Raw genomic sequence first — 21,247 nt, 5'->3', positions numbered from 1 at the left:
AAAGGTTGGTTTACACCTGAAAGCCAGGCCCCTCACACCCCAGCTGACCTTGGGTGCACGGATATCTTAGTGATTAAGGCCTCAAGATTGTTGGCTGCCCTGGGAACAGTTAATCTGCATAAAGCAAACTTTCACAATGTTCATATTTATTTGATAGTGGACTTCAAAATGGTATTGTCTTGAATACGAGATCCACCTGAGGTGGACTGGCCTGCATGAAAATTGAAAGATTTAGTGATAGATCATCATGAAATAAGGCAGAAAAAATGTGACTAAGAAAAAAGGAAGGGCTTGGAAGGAACCTGGGGAGTGATATAACGTGTCAGGGAGAGTTATGGGGGTGGATTAAAAAGACATGAGGTGGATTCAAGAGTATGCTGCCTTCAACTTCAGTATTTGAGCTTGTAAAAAAAGTTATACAAGTAATTTTTCAAGGTATTTAAGTTGGCATGGATTTGAGCTTGCTGCAGATAATGTTTGCTTGAAAACCAAGGAAATCAATATGAAAAACCCACCCCAGTAGAGCACAAAACACTCCCAGAAACAACCAAAAAAGGCCCACACACTTGACCTGTCAAACCAACCCATTGGTTACTATCTAATTGCTCTATAGGCCAGTCCAGCACTTGTAGCTTTGGCATTCTGCACGTCAACATTCAGTAGCACTGGCCATTCTATTCTAAGTAAAACTTTGAGACTTCGCACTTACTGTTTCAAAAATTGTAAGTAAACAGTGTCCTAATAACGGGGTCTCTGGGGCTGCCTTGTCAGGGAGTGCAGGTGTAGGTTATTAGAAAATTCTGGATCTGTGGATAAGTGCGGGGTCAGAGGACCTTGTGGTTACAGAGGATGATGGCGTGTGAGGCACCTTGGGACACTGAGTGTTATCAGAGGACCCTAGGAAAAAGGCATTTGCCACCTGCCCTTAGCACAGAGGCCATCCATCATTCTCAAATGCAGAGATGGTGTCAGCTGTCCATACTGCACACATTGTGCTTCTTTTCCATGGCACCAAATGGTGGCAGACTACTCTTTGTTGCACATAGTGAGCTACTTCTCCTTAATGTAAAGACTGTGCCACCTCTTTTTAGCACAGACTTTCATCTGTCCTTAATACATGATCAACATCAAGGCAGGTGAAGCTGTACCGGGAGGCTGGAAGGGTGGAGGCGGGGGGCACTCTTGTAGTGTTGCATCAGTTTTAAAAGCACTGCAGAGTTCTTCGTATATCCAAAGCACTGCACAGTTCTTTGTATACCCAACAGCTCTCAGGCAACAATAAATGTGACACGATAACTCTGGTAATTAATGTATGTTGGAGGGAGGACCACCGGGGAGTCAGTGGGCCCACTCCGGGGCACCTTCCTACCGCAAAGTTATAGCCGAGCGCCGCTGAGAAGCCTCCTAGGAGAGGTCTTTCTCCTATGATCGTACTAGGCCCAGTAAAACCACCACACAGGACTCCGTATCAGTTGCTTATCTAGGTACTTTATCATTAGTAGCACATTCGAAATATTTACAGGGGGATCGAGAGATCCAGAGAGAGTCTCAATGTCTTTGTAGGGACAGGGTAGCGGGACAGTCTTAGTACCAGCCTGGTACGGGGAAGCTCTGCGCCAGACCTTGTGTTAGGCCGAAGGTGGCTCCGGGGATCGGAGTGGCAGGTGCTGGTCTCAAAGCAGCTCGGATGTGGAGAGCCGCGACGGTGTCTGCAGGGCTCGGGTGGTAGTTCCACTTGGGTCGAGCCGCGACACAGTCAGCAGGGCTCCGGTGGTAGGTCCGCTTCGGTCGAGCCGCGACGAGGTCAGCCGGGCTCTGATGGCAAGATCAACAAGGTCGGGCCGTGACAGCATCAGCAGGGCCCCAAAGGTTCGTGAAGGTCTTTAAGCACGGTGGAGCCGCGACGTAGTCAGCAGGGCTCAGAGCGTGGTTCCAGGATGAGTCTTTCTCCGTAGGGTCAGCCGCGATCTGGTCAGCAGGGCTCTTGACTCCGGGATACAACTGCTGTCCTGTTGCAGGGTCGCCCCAGATATAGGTCTGGAGCCTTTTGATGTTCGGACCCTTGCGCCCGGGGGGGGGGTGGAGAGGCCGGGTCGGGAGCGGCCAGATGCTCAGCAGGAGAGGCACCAGGCCCAGGAGAGCTGTGGGGTGATCGCACCTAGGTGTGGGAGGACGGTTGGGGGTCCCATCGATACTGCCCTCCGCCGGGAGTGGGGAAGTGTTCACGTGGTACCCCCTGGCCAGTTGTTGGTGCCTTGATGTCGGGGCTTGCTGGGGCCGAGGCCGGGTTGAGCGGGGTCACGTAGGCTGGTGCGCAGAGTCACGTACAATCCAAAATGGAGGAGCCCCGGGGTGAAGGGGACCTCGTGCGGCTTGGCGAGGGGGAACAGGACCATGCCACGAGGCCGGCTCCAACAAGCGTCCCCCCCAGCTGAAGGCAGGGAGAGTCACCCATCTCCTTGGGGGTTCTCCTCGCCGAGGCGGAAGAATCTGGATAGGCCGTCGGCATTGGCGTGGTCGTTGCCGGGCCGGTGCTCTACGGTGAAGTCCATCCCTTGCAGTGAGATGGACCATCACAACAATTTGGGGTTCTCGCCCCGCATCTGCATTAGCCACCGCAGGGGCCGGTGGTCAGTCTGGACTCAGAAGTGGGTGCCGAAATGGTAGGGGCGGAGCTTTTTGAGAGCCCATACCACGGCGAAGGCCTCCCGCTCGATGGTGCTCCTCCTCTGTTCTCGGGGCAGCAGTCGGCGGCTGATGAAGGCCACTGGTCTGTCGAGGCCCTCGGTGTCCATCTGGGAGAGGACCGCCCCAACCCCGTACTCCGAGGCATCTGTCTGAACAACGAATTCCTTGCCGTAGTCAGGGGCCTGTAGTACAGGGGCAGCGCACATTGCCGCCTTGAGGGTTTCAAAAGCGGTCTGACAGCGGGGTGTCCACTGCACCGTCTTGGGCTGCTTTTTGGAAGTGAGCTCCGTGAGGGGGCCCACAATACTGCCATAGTCTTTGATAAATCGCCGGTAGTAGCCTGTGAGGCCTAAGAAGGCCTGGACAGCTGTTTGGGTGGCGGGGGGCTCCCACGCCTGGATGGCATCGACCTTCAACTGGAGGGGCGCCACCTGGCCACTCCCCACCTGATGGCCCAGATAGGTCACTGATCCTTGACCGATCTGGCACTTGCTGGCCTTAATCGTGAGCCCGGCCCTTTGGAGAGCAGCCAGGACTTCTCTGAGGTGTCCTAGGTGCGCGGCCCAGTGGTTGCTGAAGACTGCAATGTTGTCTAAGTAGGCTGCGCTGAAGGCTTCTAGTCCGGCCAGGACCTTGTTCACCAGTCTCTGGAAGGTCGCTGGCACGTTCTTCATACCGAAGGGCATCACCCGAAAGTGGTAGTGCCCATCGGGGGTGGAGAAGGCGGATCGTTCCTGGGCGCCGGGGGTGAGCCTGATCTGCCAGTACCCAGCGGTGAGATCAAAAGTGCTTAGGTAGCGGGCGGCCCCTAAGCGGTCGATCAGCTCGTCTGCCCGTGGCAGGGGGTGGGCATCGGTCTGGTGACTGCGTTTAGGCCCCTGTAGTCCACACAAAATCTGAGTTCCGGGGGGGTGCCGGGGGCGGCGGCCTTCAGCACCAAGACCACAGGGCTGGCCCACGGGCTGTCGGATGGCTCGATGACTCCGAGGGCGAGCATCTTGGAGACCTCCATTTGGATGCAGGCTCGGACCCCGTCGGGCACTCTGTAGGCGCGGTGTCGCACACGGGGGCTGTCCCCGGTATCCACGTCGTGGACGCACCAGGGGGTCACCCCGGTCGTGAGAGAGAAGAGGGCAGCGAAGGGTTGCAGCAGCTGCCGGCAGTCATGGCGCTGTTCTGGGGTCAGGGTGGTGGAGAGTTTGACGCCTTCCATGGAGCCGTCTTGGTCCGAGGACCCCAGGGGGTCGGGTAAGGGCTCGGAGTCGCTTTCTCCCCCATCGTCGGTAGCCAGCAGCAGGCTTAGTTCGGTTCGGGCAAAGTGGGGCTTGAGCCGGTTGGCGTGTAGGACCCGAAGGGGGTTCCTTGGGGACTCCATGTCGACCAAGTAGGTGACGGGGCTCTTCTTCTCAACCACCTTGAAGGGCCCGGTCCATTTGTCCTGAAGGGCGCAGGGGTCCACGGGCGACATGACCCAGACTTGCTGGCCCGGCTCGAACTCGATGGTCGAGGCATTTTCGTCATACCAGCGTTTCATGTCTTCTTGGCTGGCTTCGAGGTTGGCTTTTGCCAGGGCCCGGAACTTCCGAGTCTGGTTCCGCAGGGTCAAGAGGTACCTGTAGACGTCGGGGGGGCATCTTGGACGCTCGCCTCCCAGCCCTCTTTGACCAGGCTGAGGGGGCCTCGGACGGGGTGCCCATACAACAGTTCGAAGGGGCTGAAGCCCAGGGATTTCTGTGGAACCTCTCGATAGGCGAACAGGAGGCATGGCAGCAGGACGTCCCATCTCCTCCGCAGGGGCTCTTCCAGGCCCTTGATCATTCCTTTCAAGGTTCTGTTGAACCGCTCGACCAGTCCGTTCCCCTGGGGGTGGTAAGGGGTGGTGAACTTGTAGGTGACCCCACATTGTTGCCAGAGGGATCTCATGTATTTCGAGATGAAGTTCGTACCCCTGTCGCTCACCACTTCTCGGGGGAACCAACCCTGGAGAAGATGCCCATCAGGGCCCGGCCCACCACTGGAGCTGTCACAGTTCGGAGGGGGATGGCCTCTGGGTATCGGGTGGCGTGGTCGACCAGTACCAGGATGAAGCGGTGGCCCGGGGCGGTTCAGGGGTCGAGGGGCCCCACGATGTCGATCCCTACCCGTTCGAACGGGGTGTGGACGGCTGGAAATGGTTGGAGGGGGGCCTTGACTCGACCCCCAGTCTTGCCGCTGGCTTGGCAGGTCTGGCAGGACCGGCAGTGGTGGTCCACGACTCTCCGCATTCCGGGCCAATAAAAATGGGTCACCAAGCGGCTGTAGGTCTTGTCTCGCCCGAGGTGTCCGGCGAGGGGCACGTCATGCGCCAGGTTCAGGAGGAACTCTCGGAATCGGAGGGGAACCACCAACACACGGCCGGCTCCTAGTTCGGCGACTTTCTGTTCGCTATACAACAAGTCATTGTCCCAATAGATCCAGTGGGTTCCCATGGGGTCCCCCGTGGCCTGGGCGGCCGCTTGCTGTCGGGCCCCCTCGAGGGATGGGCAGGCCTTCTGTTCTTGTTGGAACTGTTCGCGGGTGGGGCCCCCGTCGTGGCGCCACTGGGCCAGCTCGGGGATCTCGCTGAGGGAGGCGGCCTCGTCAGGTGAAAGTTCGGATGGCCCGGCCTCATCGTCAGGCTCCTCCGTGCCGGAGGAGGGTGGCAGTTCTGGACCCGCAGGCTCGACGGGGGCCGCTGCAGCGGCTGGTTGGGCGGTCATGGACCGGGTGGTGGCGCAGGCCCATTCGGGCAGCCCTAGCATCCCCAGATGCTCTCAGCGCTCCACCTGGGCCCAGGGGGAGCTCTCCAGGTCGTTCCCCAGGAGCAGTCCACTGGAGCGTCGTCGCGGACAGTTACTTTCAGGGTGCCTGACACTCCTCCCCACTCAAAGGGGATCCGGGCCATCCGGCACATGCTTTCGGTGTTGTCCGCGGTCCGGACAGGGCATAGGACATGCGGCAGGATCTGTTCGGGGGTCACCAGGTGGCAGCGGACAGTGGTCACACTGGCCCCAGTGTCACGGAGGGCTTCGGCCCGTTGCCCATTGATGGTGACCCACTGCTGGTACTTCTGGGTGTTGCTCGGGATGGGGGCTCGGGGCACCATTTCTCGGGTGCCCAGGCATACGAGTGACATGGCAGCCGGTTCCCACTCAGGGGACCCGACGTCGCAGTTTTCCTCCTCTTCTTCTCCTTCCCCCAGGGCTGCGGCGGCTATTTGTCGGGGAGGGGGCCCAGCGGTCCCGTTTCGTCGGTTCACGGGGCAGGCCGGGTCGCTCGCATAGTGGCCTGTCTGTTGGCAGCCGAAGCAGGTCACTGTTGGTCGGGGTCCAGGCCTGGCGATGGGGGTCCCCCTACAGACCAGGGTCGGGGACGTGTGGTTGGCGGCTTGGCGGGCTTCAGGGCGGCCCGGCCGGGAATTCTCGACTGCGGTGGGACCCTCCTCCTCCGCCCCGCTGGTGAGGAGGTCCCGTGGTACTCCGTTGGTAGTCCCCCACGGGGTTCCGGGGGACCCGGGTGTTGACCCATCGGTCGGCTTCGGCGGCGAGCTTCCGGGGCTCGGTCAGTTTGCTGTCAAGGAGGTGTTGCCTTAGTTCGACAAAGCAGTTGTTGGCGAGGTGCTCCCAGACAATGAGGTCGAACAGTTCGTTGTACGAGGTGACCTTGCTCCCTCTTATCCACCCTTCAAAGGCTCTGCTGAAGAAGTCCACGTATTCGACCCATGTGGTACCGGGGAGCTTCTTGCAGTCCCGGAAGCGCTGCCGGTACATCTCGGCTGATAGTCCGTAGCGGGTGAGTAGGGCCTCTTTCATGTGGTCGTACGAGGTCATCACCGCGTCGGGGAGTTGCAGCAGGGTATCCCGGCCCTCGCTGAGGAACCTCCCCCATAGGCCGGCACCCCAATCCTTCCGGAGTACCCGATGGGAGGTCATGGCTACCTCGTATGCTCGGAACCATTGCTGGATGTCGTCGTTTTTATAGAACTCCTTGACGACATCCTTGGGGATATGAACCTTTGGCTCGGTCAGTGGCAGAGCGTCCCGGGATCCGGGGGTGCTGGTCTCCCCCGTTTTGGATTTCAGTTCGAGTTCCTTGAGGCCCCTCTCGTGCTCGAGGGTTAGCCGTTTCTCTTCTAGTTCTCGATGCCGTTTCTTTTCTTCGATTTCCTCCTGCAGCTGTAGTTGCTCCAAGGCCAACTTTTTCTTCGCCAGCAGGAGTTCACCGTCCAGCCGGAGTCGTGCGAGTTCCAATTCGTGTGTCCGGACCCTCTCCCGTTCTCGCATTTCTTCGTGGGGTAGGCCGGCTTCCGGGATGCTTCGTCCCCCATCTGCCGGGGTCATGGTCGGCGGCAGGTTTTCGTCCCGGGCCGAGGTCCCGTCGCCTTGGGGTGTAGTGGCCTCGGATTCTGCCCAGGCTTTCAGGGCTTTCTGCATTTCTTCCTTGGTGCCCAATCCTGTGGTTGGGATCCCTTTGTCCTTGCAGAATTGTTTCAATTCTTTGTGGGTGTATTCTTCCAACCTTTCTTGCTGGAAGGTTGCGGCCACGGTTGTTTCTTGGCTGCTCATGGTTCTCTTTCTTTTTCCGTCTGGTTAGGCAGCGGGTGCATTACTTGCCTGTACGATTGCATCTGGCTCAGATCCCGTCGCTGGCCACCAAATATTGGAGGGAGGACCACCGGGAGTCAGGGGGCCCACTCCAGGGCACCTTCCTACCGCAAAGTTATAGCCGAGCGCCGCTGAGAAGCCTCCTAGGAGAGGTCTTTCTCCTATGATCGTACTAGGCCCAGTAACACCACCACACAGGACTCCGTATCAGTTGCTTATCTAGGTACTTTATCATTAGTAGCACATTCGAAATATTTACAGGCGGATCGAGAGATCCAGAGAGAGTCTCAATGTCTTTGTAGGGACAGGGTAGCGGGACAGTCTTAGTACCAGCCTGGTACGGGGAAGCTCTGCGCCAGACCTTGTGTTAGGCCGAAGGTGGCTCCGGGGATCGGAGCAGCAGGTGCTGGTCTCAAAGCAGCTCGGACGTGGAGAGCCGCGACGGTGTCTGCAGGGCTCGGGTGGTAGTTCCGCTTGGGTCGAGCCGCGACACAGTCAGCAGGGCTCCGGTGGTAGGTCCGCTTCGGTCGAGCCGCGCCGAGGTCAGCCGGGCTCTGATGGCAAGTTCAACAAGGTCGGGCCGCGACAGCGTCAGCAGGGCCCCAAAGGTTCGTGAAGGTCTTTGAGCACGGTGGAGCCACGACGTAGTCAGCAGGGCTCAGAGCGTGGTTCCAGGATGAGTCTTTCTCCGTAGGGTCAGCCGCGATATGGTCAGCAGGGCTCTTGACTCCGGGATACAACTGCTGTCCTGTTGCAGGGTCGCCCCGGATATAGGTCTGGAGCCTTTTGATGTCCGGACCCTTGCGCCCGGGGGGGCGGAGAGGCCGGGTCGGGAGCGGCCAGATGCTCAGCAGGAGAGGCGCCAGGCCCAGGAGAGCTGTGGGGCGATCGCACCTAGGTGTGGGAGGATGGTTGGGGGTCCCATCGATACTGCCCTCCGCCGGGAGTGGGGAAGTGTTCACGTGGTACCCCCTGGCCAGTTGTTGGTGCCTTGATGTCGGGGCTTGCTGGGGTCGAGGCCGGGTTGAGCGGGGTCACGTAGGCTGGTGTGCAGAGTCACGTACAATCCAAAATGGAGGAGCCCCGAGGTGCAGGGGACCTCGTGCGGCTTGGCGAGGGGGAACAGGACCACGCCACGAGGCCGGCTCCAACAATATACCTGCCAGTGCCGGAGAGAGTTCGGATATTTGTCAAGTGACAGCTTTGACTCATCTAAGGAAGCGCAAAGTGTCAATATGCCTGCTGCAATGAACGTGTACCATGCAGATTACAGAACAGTATTTCATGTGCATAGCTCAGTGGGATGCTGCTTTTGCCACAGAGATCCTTTTGTTACTGTGCAATTCATACGTTACAATTATGATATAGTACAGTGAGCTGTGAACTACTACTATCAAAGCGCTAGATGCAAACAGCATGGTACAGGTTAGAGTTATGTTTTTTCCCAGTTTTTGACTAACCTAATTTTACTAAAAAGGGTTTTTTTGGGTAGAAATAAATTGTTATTAGTTAAGTCAACCCTAACCACTGTGTTATGTTGCAGAAGTTGCATTAGTTAATTTATCTAATTTATTCCAAAATTGTGGTCTGAATGCTCTTTTGCTTTCCTATTTTTTCAACATTTTCTCGGGTGGCGGGAACCGCCTATCGGAAACTTACTTGAGGAAGTCTCCCTTGCTGGAATTCAGATAGGGTATTACACCTGTGTTTCAGCAGTGCCAGTTGAGGATGTGGGTGGAGGCAATAGAGTAAGTGGGTAGAGCCTGTTCAGGAAGTGGGTGGAGCTGGGGGGAAATGGGTATGGCCTCCTAACAAAAATTGAGCACCTTGACTTAATATTTTACAAATGAAGCAATGCCTCCAGGCTTTACACGGAGTAAGAACCTCCATGTAAACCCTGGAGGGGATGAAACTATCATGAGGATGCAATATGCTTGGTGGGACAGCGGCACTCCCGCCGAGCATATTGCATCCTCATGACAGCCATGCCACCTCTAAGGAGCGATGGTTCCCTGGCAGCATCAGCAGCCCAAGGGTGGTCCAACCACTCAACTTGTAATGCAGCAGTCAGACGGCCGGTGCAAAGATGGCTGGACCACTGCCACAAAGGACCGCCAGACTCGTAATTAGGGCCTAAGTGTCAAGCTCAGTCTCAGATAAGGGTTTGGAAAAAAGTGCAGATTGCAACTATGTAGGAAACGCTGCAAGAAAATGAAAATACCGATGTTTTAATACTTTGGGTCCCTTTTTTGGAGTGCAGAGTGGAGCGTTGGACACGTATCTACTAATACGCAATTGTTCATTATTCGAGGAGAATTATGATGTAAGTCTTGGAAAAATCGAGTTACATTGTTAAAGGTACATGTTGTTTTGCTGTTGTTTATTTTTAGGTCTGGCTGGACAGTTTAAGCGATCTTCAGAGCTAATTTGCTAACACAAACACATACCACAAAACCATATATAGAAAGAGGCTTTGATTTAGCTCCATTCAGCCATCATATGCTTGTTTGGCTTAGCCTACATCAGCCATTGTTTAGAAGAGTTCCCTACTTTAAGGACATACTCCCAACTTTCTATGAATATTTACAGTTTTCTTTTGAATGTCTGGTTGTTTCTTTAAATAGTCCCTCTCAGTAATTCCAGCTAAAGACCTACAGGGGAATGCGTCACTGGAGAAAACACACTGTGGATGGGATTTAAAAAAAGATATTCTTTATTATTTATAAATTAAATAAATATATTTCAATCCATTTTTTAATTATGTAGTACACTTTGGGGCATCTTTACAATAACTGGCGCATCCCTGCATATCAGCAGGGATGCGCCAGTTATTGTGCGCCACAGCTCCGCCACCATGGATGCGCCGCATTTACAATGCGGCGCACCATGGGGCAAAAACAGCACAGATGCATGACGCATCGGTGCCGTAAAAGTGGCACATTGCTGGAGTTGCGTGGCAAGCGTGACGCAGCTCCAGCAAGGCTCGGGGGTGCCCCATCTTTAAAATGCTGCGTCAATCCTTACACCTGCTTCAGGCAGGCGCAGGGCTTTGGCGCAGCATGGGCCTAAGAGTGACTGAGTGAAATCTTGTAGATTTCATTCAGTCACTTTTAGGAGGCGTTCCTTCGCTGGAACGCCCCCCCTGCGCAGGAACGCCTACATGTGGCGCAGGGCTTTACAACGTGATGCATCTCCCAGATGCGTCACGTTGTAAGTACCCCGCACTATGCCGCAGGATTTGTGCCGCCGCTGCGTCACAAAAGTGACGCAACGGCGGTGTAAATGAGGCGCAAGGGGTTTGTAAATCTGGCACTTTATGTTTTGAGAAAATGCGCCTTAATATAACATTTTACTGTATTACATCCAGGTTTATAATAAATATTTTAATTCATTTACAATTGTATTTGACAGTAAAAAAGTTTAACTATAATAATAAACTTTAATATTGTTTCTATTCTTCCTCATAGTGAGCTCTCTGCCCTAGTGGCAGAAATCTCCATTTACATGTGAAAGGTTGCTAGCAGTAACTTTATATTCATAAATTCAGTCTTAGATGTCTCCATCCCCAGAACCGAGGGGCTGGAGACATGTAAGTCTACACATTAATGTAAATCTACACTCCGAAAGGGCGAATCGCATAGAAGTGTAGACTTACACCTCGGTTCTGCAGTAAATATACACAGTGCCAAATGTACTGGTGTATATTTACCTTTGTGACTAGTGACTCAAACATTAACTTTGTGAGGACCTTTGTTATTAATGTAAAAAATAAAGTTTCCATGCCCTAAGAAGAGATTAGAGGTGAACTAAAACCTAGATCTTGCTCATGAGTATTAATCTTATTTAACCAATGCTGTCATCTTCAAGTCCAGCAGTCCCAGTTCTGCACAAGTATCATTCACTCACAATCACTCATTAAAACAACATTATCATTAAAACGCACGTGTTCAACATCCCAGCTCAATGTCGTCTGAAGTTACAAGAAGGATTGGTAGGTTTCCAATCCCTTTGAGGTGCCCTTTGGCAGGTACTCGACACATCACTGCTGTATGCCAAAGTACGATTTACGTTGACGTAGTCACCCACCTTTTCAATGAGCCTGTTGTCTTCACAGCAGTGGTGCAATTTAAAATATTGCTTTTCTCTCCAAGTTGGTTAAATGAGTGGATTCGGATCACATGGAGGAATTCCTTGAAAGTAATGAGCTGCTCAATCAGTGTCAGCTCGCTTTAAACATTGCCAATGGCAATAAATCAACATTGGTCATGCTCCAAAATGACTTGACTCTGAATGCTGATGGAAGCTGAGTCAGCACCTTGATTTCCTTGCATCTCACTTTGTGGCACTTGACACTATCAATCACAAGGTGCTTCTCGATCATTTCCAGGTGGAGAGACCAGCTAATAAAACCTTTAAGTTGACTGTTTCTTCTTTATGTCACCAAGAAACAATGGTGTTTTCATCTCTTTTTTAGAATACAATGTAATTCTCTTTTCAATGCAATATCCCTCTCGTTCCACTTTACATGCTGATGTATTCATAAGTTCTTTAGCTTTCCTTTGATTATTTGAATATTCAGCTTTGTCTAGTACATTGCCAGCAAACAAATTCTAATGACCCTCATATAAGAGGAGGCTCTGGGTGGTTTATCACAAGGATTGCATACATTGCCGTGATTTTTGGATGTCCCTGAAATATGTTATAATTAAAAGTATCAAACAAAACGTCACAGTGATTAAAAATTGTCACCTTAGATTTCAATGTTAGGACACGAACATATCGAAGCAGACAGGTTTCGTAAAAAGTCTTCGTAAAATCTCCCACGTGAGTACCAGGAGGTTCCAAGCCAGATTTTTAGGAGATAAAGACTGAACTTTGGTAAAGGACTCTGGCACGTTGAAAATGGGTTGCAAAGGAGCGATGGTGATGTAAGGAAATCGCATTAACCATCTAAATCAGCATCGCCCTCTGGAGGGTAATAATTGTAGGCTGTGAATACACCACATATACCAGCATGCTCGAGTGCGCAGCTTACTGAGGCGTCCACCAGGGGGCAAAAACTTCAAGTATGTGCAATCGCTTTGTGGATGTGTTTGTCAGCCTTGATGCTGTGGCTATCCTTTGAGAAAGGCCAATGTTTTACCGAAATGCATAAGGGAAAGAATGCCGCTAGCGTTTTAATTAAAAGAACATCGTGAATCCCGTGAGGAGTGCGACTCATTCCTTTCTGATGTGAAAGGTTCTATATGATATATCCACCAAACGATTCCTCCATAAAAGAAATACAGGGGACACAGCGGGGAAACTTTCTGGGGTTCTTTAATAGCAGACAAAGCTGTAAAGCACAATGCATTTCGGTATACTGCCTTCGTCAAGTGCCGCCAGCCTAAATGGAAGTCCCTTCCCAATCCTCCTTTGTACTTTTTAGGCCCTCCCAGTTGTGGGAGGTCAGTAGGCTCCACTACAATTGGTAGCAGCTGCAGTCCGAGGTCCGAGACTACAGCTCCCAACATCCATTGTTCCGGTAAGTACCAAGTGGGGCAGGAATGTTCTCGCTTAAATAAGCGCTGTATTGCCAAGCAAAGGGGGATGTTTACATTGCAGAAAGGCTCCATAAATAACAGTCCAGAATCCCCATGGATCCCCAACGCTCACGCCTCAGTTCACAGATCAAAACCGGGCCGTAGAGAAGGCTACAATTAACCTGCTCATTCATGAAATCACGAACTGTCACTGACAGCAGTCGCTTGCATGGCCTGATCACGGGGCGGTCCTGTAGTTCCGATACCTCGGACAAAAAAAGGAAGAAGCCGAAGCCACATTGCTTGCAATCCACAGGACTCTTGTAGAGCGGGTCCCCTTCACGCATTGCAGGCAAAACGCGTAAACACATCCACCAAACGATTCCTCCATAAAAGAAATCCAGGGGACACAGCGGGGAAACTTTCTGGGGTTCTTTAATAGCAGACAAAGCTGTAAAGCACAATGCATTTCGGCATACTGCCTTCGTCAGGTGCCGCCAGCCTAAATGGAAGTCCCTTCCCAATCCTCCTTTGTACTTCTTAGGCCCTCCCAGTTGTGGGAGGTCAGTGGGCTCCACTACAATTGGTAGCAGCTGCAGTCCGAGGTCCGAGACTACAGCTCCCAACATCCATTGTTCCGGTAAGTACCAAGTGGGGCAGGAATGTTCTCGCTTAAATAAGCGCTGTATTACCAAGCAAAGGGGGATGTTTACGTTGCAGAAAGGCTCCATAAATAACAGTCCAGAATCCCCATGGATCCCCAACGCTCACGCCTCAGTTCACAGATCAAAACCGGGCCGTAGAGAAGGCTACAATTAACCTGCTCATTCGTGAAATCACGAACTGTCACTGACAGCGGTCGCTTGCTTGGCCTGATCACGGGGTGGTCCTGTAGTTCCGATACCTCGGACAAAAAAAGGAAGAAGCCGAAGCCACATTGCTTGCAATCCACAGGACTCTTGTAGAGCGGGTCCCCTTCACGCGTTGCAGGCAAAACGCGTAAACACATCCACCAAACGATTCCTCCATAAAAGAAATCCAGGGGACACAGGGGGAAACTCTCTGGGGTTCTTTAATAGCAGACAAAGCTGTAAAGCACAATGCATTTCGGCATACTGCCTTCGTCAGGTGCCGCCAGCCTAAATGGAAGACCCTTCCCAATCCTCCTTTGTACTTCTTAGGCCCTCCCAGTTGTGGGAGGTCAGTAGGCTCCACTACAATTGGTAGCAGCTGCAGTCCGAGGTCCGAGACTACAGCTCCCAACATCCATTGTTCCGGTAAGTACCAAGTGGGGCAGGAATGTTCTTGCTTAAATAAGCGCTGTATTGCCAAGCAAAGGGGGATGTTTACATTGCAGAAAGGCTCCATAAATAACAGTCCAGAATCCCCATGGATCCCCAACGCTCACGCCTCAGTTCACAGATCAAAACCGGGCCGTAGAGAAGGCTACAATTAACCTGCTCATTCGCGACGGTGATGTAAGGAAATCGCATTAACCATCTAAATCAGCATCGCCCACTGGAGGGTAATAATTGTAGGCTGTGAATACACCACATATTCCAGCATGCTCGAGTGCGCAGCTTACTGAGGCATCCACCAGGGGGAAAAAACTTTAAGTATGTGCAATCGCTTTGTAGATGTGTTTGTCAGCCTTGATGCTGTGTCTATCCTTTGAGAAAGGTCAATGTTTGACCGAAATGCATAAGGGAAAGAATGCTGCTAGCGTTTTAATTAAAAGAACATCAAGAATCCCGTGAGGAGTGCGACTCATTCCTTTCTGAAGTGAAAGGTTCTATATGATATATATATATATATATATATATATATATATATATATATATATATATGTTTCCAAATGGTTCCCCCAGAGATGAGGCCGCACTCCAGAGCAGGTAAGTGTCACCACTTTTATTAAAAACAGGCTGATTCACACCCCGTAATGGTGTCCCCCTGGCCTGACGCGTTTCGAGGATTCAATCCTCTTCCTTAGAGGCCAGAAACACAAGCAGTCAATATCGCATGCATCTGCACTATGCTCGCACACTATTCATTCAATTGATAATTGGCCTCTGGTGTGCCGTTTCAACAGTGCATGCTGGGACCTGTAGTTTTATTATGCACCTTTCATCCCTCCAGTGGATCGAGTGCTCGTGCAGAGTAGAGGGGCCAATCCTCAGCTCTCCATTGAGCCCCCGAGTGAGACGCAGTCTGTTTATTTGTGTGTCCTGCTCCGCCGATCACAAGGGAAAGGTTCCCTGCGCAGACCCGCCCAGTCCAATGGTGGTGCATCTCCTCCACGGCCTGGCAGCGCCGTGATTACTTGTTCCCAAAAGGTTCCCCCAGAGATGATGCCGCACTGCAGAGCAGGTAATTGTCACCACTTTTATTAAAAACAGGCTGATTCACACCCATAGTATCTACTGGCAGTCGCCAGTAGATAGTTATAGTTAGGACCGAGTTTCCATAGGAAATCTCAAAATTCTATTTTGAATAACTTTGGCGCCGGTTGATGAATCCTCGCGAAATTTTCGAAACTAATGGGGCGCTCCGCTCAGCTCCTACCCTGAAAGTCTCAGGGTGATTCGATAAGCGGGGGCCGAGAAAAAAGGGGTGTCCCAAAACACGTTTTCTCCATGCATTTTCCCATAGGACCTTTAGTCGAAGGTACAGCCCGAACGGCTGAACAGAATTACTTGAAATTTGGCAGAGAGGTAGTCCTCAGGTCAGGCATGTGCCTTTTGCATATATGGAGTCAATCTGTTCAGTAGTTCCTGAGAAAATTGCAGTTAAAAGTACATAAATATCTATAGCCGTGCACCGTGCGCGCACCGTGCGCGCACCATTACGTGCGCGAGCGTAATTCTGATTGGTGGTTACATATCAGTCAATGTTCGAATCGGTCGAAATCAGGAAGTGTCGGCTGCCATTTTGTTTGTTTTGGGTGCGGCACTGAAAAAGAGAGTTGGCGAACATGAAAAGGGGGCAGGGTAGAGAGTTCCTGACCCCCTAGCCTTTGGCAGGGGTCCCTGAAGGACCCCGAAGAGAGTTCCTGACCCCCTAGCCTTTGGCAGGGGTCCCTGAAGGACCCCGAAGGGTGAATTCTTTTTTTTTTTTTTTAAATTGCGCTGCGCGCACGGTGAAAAACCTTTAAAAAAATATATAATAATACATACATAACTTAGGATTTAAAAAAACGTACAAATTCACTTAAAAAACCATAGGTTTTACACATGTTATAGTTAGGAATTAGCTTTTTAAAAACCTTGCAAATTCACTTAAAAAACCATAGGTTTCACACATGTTATAGTTAGGTGGTCATTTCACTCGTAAAAAACCAATGAAATTCCCCCGTTATAGTTAGTTCAGATAACTATAACAGCTAACTACAACATGTGTGAAACCTATGGTTTTTTAACCCCTTCGACGCGCTTGACGGAACGGTTCCGCCCGCGCATGGAATCTTCAGCGTGGCGCGGAAATCCGCGCCGCGCTGAAGGGGTTAAGTGAAAATATATATATATATATATATATATACAATAACCAAATTCCCAAACTGTCCATGCTCCAACGAGAAGAAAGGGTAAGGACTCCACTTTTCGTGCCAAACGTCTATTTTATTTTAAAAAAATGCTCCAGCTTGTTCTGACGCGTTTCAGTCCCTGCCGTGACCTTAATCACATGAGAAAGCGTCCTCATAGCAAAGGTTACAAACCATCTCACATCCTGTCACATGGTTACAAGTTGCAGTTGAAATGAACAACAGACTATACACATGCATTTTTTGACTAATTTAATCAAGTGTTTCACGTGTAAAGTTACAGGATAACAATGTTGCACGACAGAAATAATAGCGGTGAAGTGCATTTAAATCTAACAGTTGTTTCTTATAAGCTATTATTACATTTCAAGCGTGTATATACATTTTGGAATGAAACCGGACAGATTTTCGGCCTATTCAGGTAACAACAATGATGTTTAAAAGTGCAAAAAGTGCTATGGGAAGGCATATGGTATTTAATTCACCAACCACAAACCGCATCATGACCTATATAAATATATGAATATAAATAAATATATAAATCTACATGGATGATACATTATTATATATACAAAGGGAACATGACATCAGGCTTCCAATATGTGCAAAACCATGCGTTCCTCTTATAGATAATATCTATATCCAAAACCAAGGGAATTTCTGACTATTCACAGCATAATGCTTATAAAACAGTGTCATCCCTAGGTAATAGTATATAAACCGTTCTCTAGGTCCATATGTCTAATGAATATTGCACTCTTGAAGTATCTTTCTGCTTAAATGCTCTAATGAAATGCAACCGTATATCCCTCTTCTATCTGCATATAGTTGTGTTCAACATATTGAAATCCCATTTATAAAGTGCTAATGTGCAGGGTCACCCTAAAGTGCTCAGTGCATAAAAATATTCATAATCTATTGTCAATGTGCCCATGTAAACATAATGGATAAAAAATTGATCTTATTTCAGGCAGCTCTACCGTTGGTTTGCATGCAAAATTAATTGGTCAGACAGAACTAATTATATCCAAAAATATCAAAAAAAGAATGTATCTACAAAAAAAAAGAAAATATATATAGTGTTTCAGCGCTAATAATGGTACAACCACGTTACAAACAGGGTACGGTGTAAAAACCAAACATATTCAACAAGAATTAGGAATGGTATACAGGGAAGTAATCATGGAATTGATGGAGAGATGAGGTGTAGGAAACCTTCCCTATTGCTGTGCATACATGAGTAAATATCTGGATAAGTCCATAAAAATACATATTAAATATAATAAATACACATAGTAAAAACACAAGTTGAAAAATATAGGAATTATGATTTCAAAATTCTAAAATGATATTAATTAACAATAAAAACATGTCCTTTAAATAGATAAAAACGATTACTGTTGCACTCCCTTGCTGGGATGTGTCCCCCTTGGGCACTCCAAGAGTCCTATAAGAATAGATTCTTCAAATTGTAAATAATTGAGAAGAAGTTCAATTTGTTGTATACATCAATTCTTCATACATGTTGTTGTTGTCATTTTCAAATCACTTATAGTACATAGTTTGAGGACTACTAATCAATCCAATGCATTTTGGGTTTTGAACCCTTCGTCAGGGATTAGTCCTAGGATGAAACGTAAGAATAATAATCATGAGGAGTGTTCTGTGCCTATGTTTAACGGAATTGTTATGACAGTGCACTGTGTATCATTACAGTTAGTACTGTGCCTCCAAAACTAGTGGAGAGATTGCTAATGCTGTATTTACGTGTATTAGTAAAAAAGGATACATGCTGATTTGACGGTAAATAAAGTTTTTGAATATTCACAAAAAAAGCAGTGTTAATCCAACGTGCTGGTTAAGAAAACCGTGATTACAATGAAAATATCAGCGTCTCTCGAGTGAAAGACGTGTTGTCAGCTAATGGTGGCCCCGTGTTCTTTTAGTAGAGAAAATGGAAAAGCGGAAAGGACGTTCACGGTTAGTGTAAATTCTAATGTGCCAAATACAATGCGTTCGGGCTGTTCATGACGGAAGTTAAGAAACGAACGTGTGAAAGCAATAATAAATGTGAATACTAAGGGTCCGTGGACGGTTCTTTCTAAGCGATGTTCATAGTAAACAATTACAAAAAACGCTAGCGAGATGTTGCTATTAAAGTAGTATTCATACCTCACTATGCTGTAATCATCATTCGTGTGGTTTGTTCGGTGCTAATGGCATAGCGGACTAAGTGTGGTTTAAATCTACAGTGGTGATAGAAAGAGGACTAAGTGTGTAGAGCGTCGGAATGTGAAAGAAATTGAAAAAGGACTGGAAGTAAGAAAATTTTTTAGGGCGGCCATCTTGAAATGTGTAAGGGACACGTTGAACTTTCTTAAATACAATTAAATCATATAACAGTCTGAAAAAAGTATTATAAATTTAAAAAATAAAGAATTAAATCATAAGTTCATGGCAATCACGAGAATATTTTCTAAGAAACATGATAGTTCGATTTGTTCATTCATCCCAAATGGATGGGTGCTATCAAGTCTTTTTATCCATTAATTTTCACGTTGGAGTAAGTGTTTGTGATTGTCGCGACCTTCTTGTTTCTGTACCACTTCTAGGATCAAGAATTTCAGTTGGATGATGTTATGATGATTAGAAAGGAAATGGTTTGCAACAGTTGACTTGGGATTCTTAGTACGTATGTTTGATTTATGTTCAACATTACTAGAGAACACCTCAAGATTTTTGGATATTTTTTATTCCCTTATGTACAAGACCTACCATCCTACATTTGAGATTCCATGGAGTTTTTAAACAGAATCGCCAACATACCCTGGAAAGAGGAATATACACTGATAACCATTGGGGAAACTTACAAACGCGAACATTGCTTACTTGCTTGGGGACCCTCGCTTGCTGCCCTGCTGCTGGTGCCATCGCCGCCGTCCAGGGGTGCCTCTTTGCTGCGTGTCTCCCCAGACGCCGTCATTACCTTCTGCGGCCGAGAGCGGGGGGAGACTACAGCCCCCAGAGTGCTTTGCGGGCCCTGACGACATCCACGTGCCCGGAGGCGCTTAAAAGATCATCGCTCCTCTCGGAGAGCGGGAAACTTACAAACGGTATCATTGTATACTTCAATCAGGCATGAAGATGGGATCAAAGCCTGTGCATCTTTTCTTCGATCAAGATCCTTAAATGTTCTCCAACGGATGAACATGTTACTAGAAATGATATATTTCAGTCTCATGAACAACATTTTCATTTTTGATAAAAAAATTCTTCAAGCAGTGCAAAGGCACAGCAATGGGGACTTCCTTTGCACCCACATATGCAAACCTCACCATGGGCATGTGGGAGGCAGAACAAATCTGGTCAAATGAGAATAAACAAATGATGGAGCACATTGTACTTTGGGTACGTTACATAGACGATCTGTTTTTAATCTGGGAGGGAGACACAGAGGAATTAATCAAGAATCTCAACAAGAACAGCTTTCAACTCCAATTTACTTCTAACATCAATAAAACAGAGATTGATTATCTCGATATACATATCTATATAAAAGATCAGAAAATATGTACCACACTTTTTCGAAAAGCTACGGCGTGTAATAGTATCTTAACAGCGAAAAGCGTGCACCCTAGATGCTTAAAGTGGAGTGTTCCGTACGGAGAATTCTTAAGAGCACGAAGGAATTGCTCAGAAGAAACAGAATTCCTCATACACATAGATGAAATGTATAACAGATTCATAAGGAGCGGCTATCCCATTACAGTGCTAGAAAATGCAAAAGCAAGAACCATGACAAAGAAAAGAGAAGCCCTACTATATCCCAAAAGAACAACTAGAGAGCAGGATAATGACTCTGAGACTAACAAAGTAAGATACATTAGACAATTCAACTCTTCAAGTAAAAATATGAGGGATGCGCTCCAAAATAATTGGAAAATCTTGAGAAGAGATGATGACCTAAAGGGAGTGACAGCGGATCATCTCAATATAACATACAAAAAGGTGCCCTCCTTTGGGGACATCCTCACACACAGCCACTATCAGAGAACAGATCAAGGTGGCAGTAAAATGCAATGGCTGAGAGAGAAAGGATTTTTTAAATGTCCAAAATGCAAAGCGTGCAGATATGGTATAAACCAACAGCAAACCAATACTCTTCAGGGTGAGCAAAAAACCATCAGAGAGAGGATCACCTGTGAAACCACTCATGAGGTATATGCCCTAAAATGCGAATGCGGAAAGGAATATATAGGAAGCACTGTTAACAAACTGAAGCTATGCATCTAAGGGCAATTAAGAATAAAGACTTTGCATACGCAAAAGCCAAACATATCTGGAATGTACATGAGGGCAACTCTGATAATCTCAGATTCTATGGAGTAGAACATATCCCTCATAACATTAGAGGAGGAGATTGGGACTTACTGCTAAGGCAGGCAGAGTCCAAGTGGATCATCATGAAAGGGACGGAAATACCATGGGTCCTGAATGCGGATGCGGAACTGCACAATTTACTGTGATTAACAATATAAAGAAAGTCCATCTCCATAATGATGATTTTTAAACAAGACTCTATCCTGTTTATTGTATTTACCTTGGATTAATTTCTGTATCATATATTGTTTAGCCAGCCACTGCACTTTATGGAGAGTTATAATTCAAACTATGAGCTCAACATTGATTCTTATTAGAACTTGTACTTGCAATATCAGGAACATAGGCTGGCTTTTTCCAATTGCTGTAGTTGGAGAAAATTTGTTAAAATTGTTTAACTTTAATCCAGTCTATAAATGTCAAATATAGAATTGATTAACTGATGAAAGGGAAAAATATTAGACCATGGAGATTTGAATACAATACGATACTTGATT

This window comes from Triturus cristatus, chromosome 9, assembly GCF_964204655.1.
Source record: "Triturus cristatus chromosome 9, aTriCri1.1, whole genome shotgun sequence".
Taxonomy (NCBI): domain Eukaryota; kingdom Metazoa; phylum Chordata; class Amphibia; order Caudata; family Salamandridae; genus Triturus; species Triturus cristatus.
This window is presented reverse-complemented; position numbering follows the sequence as displayed.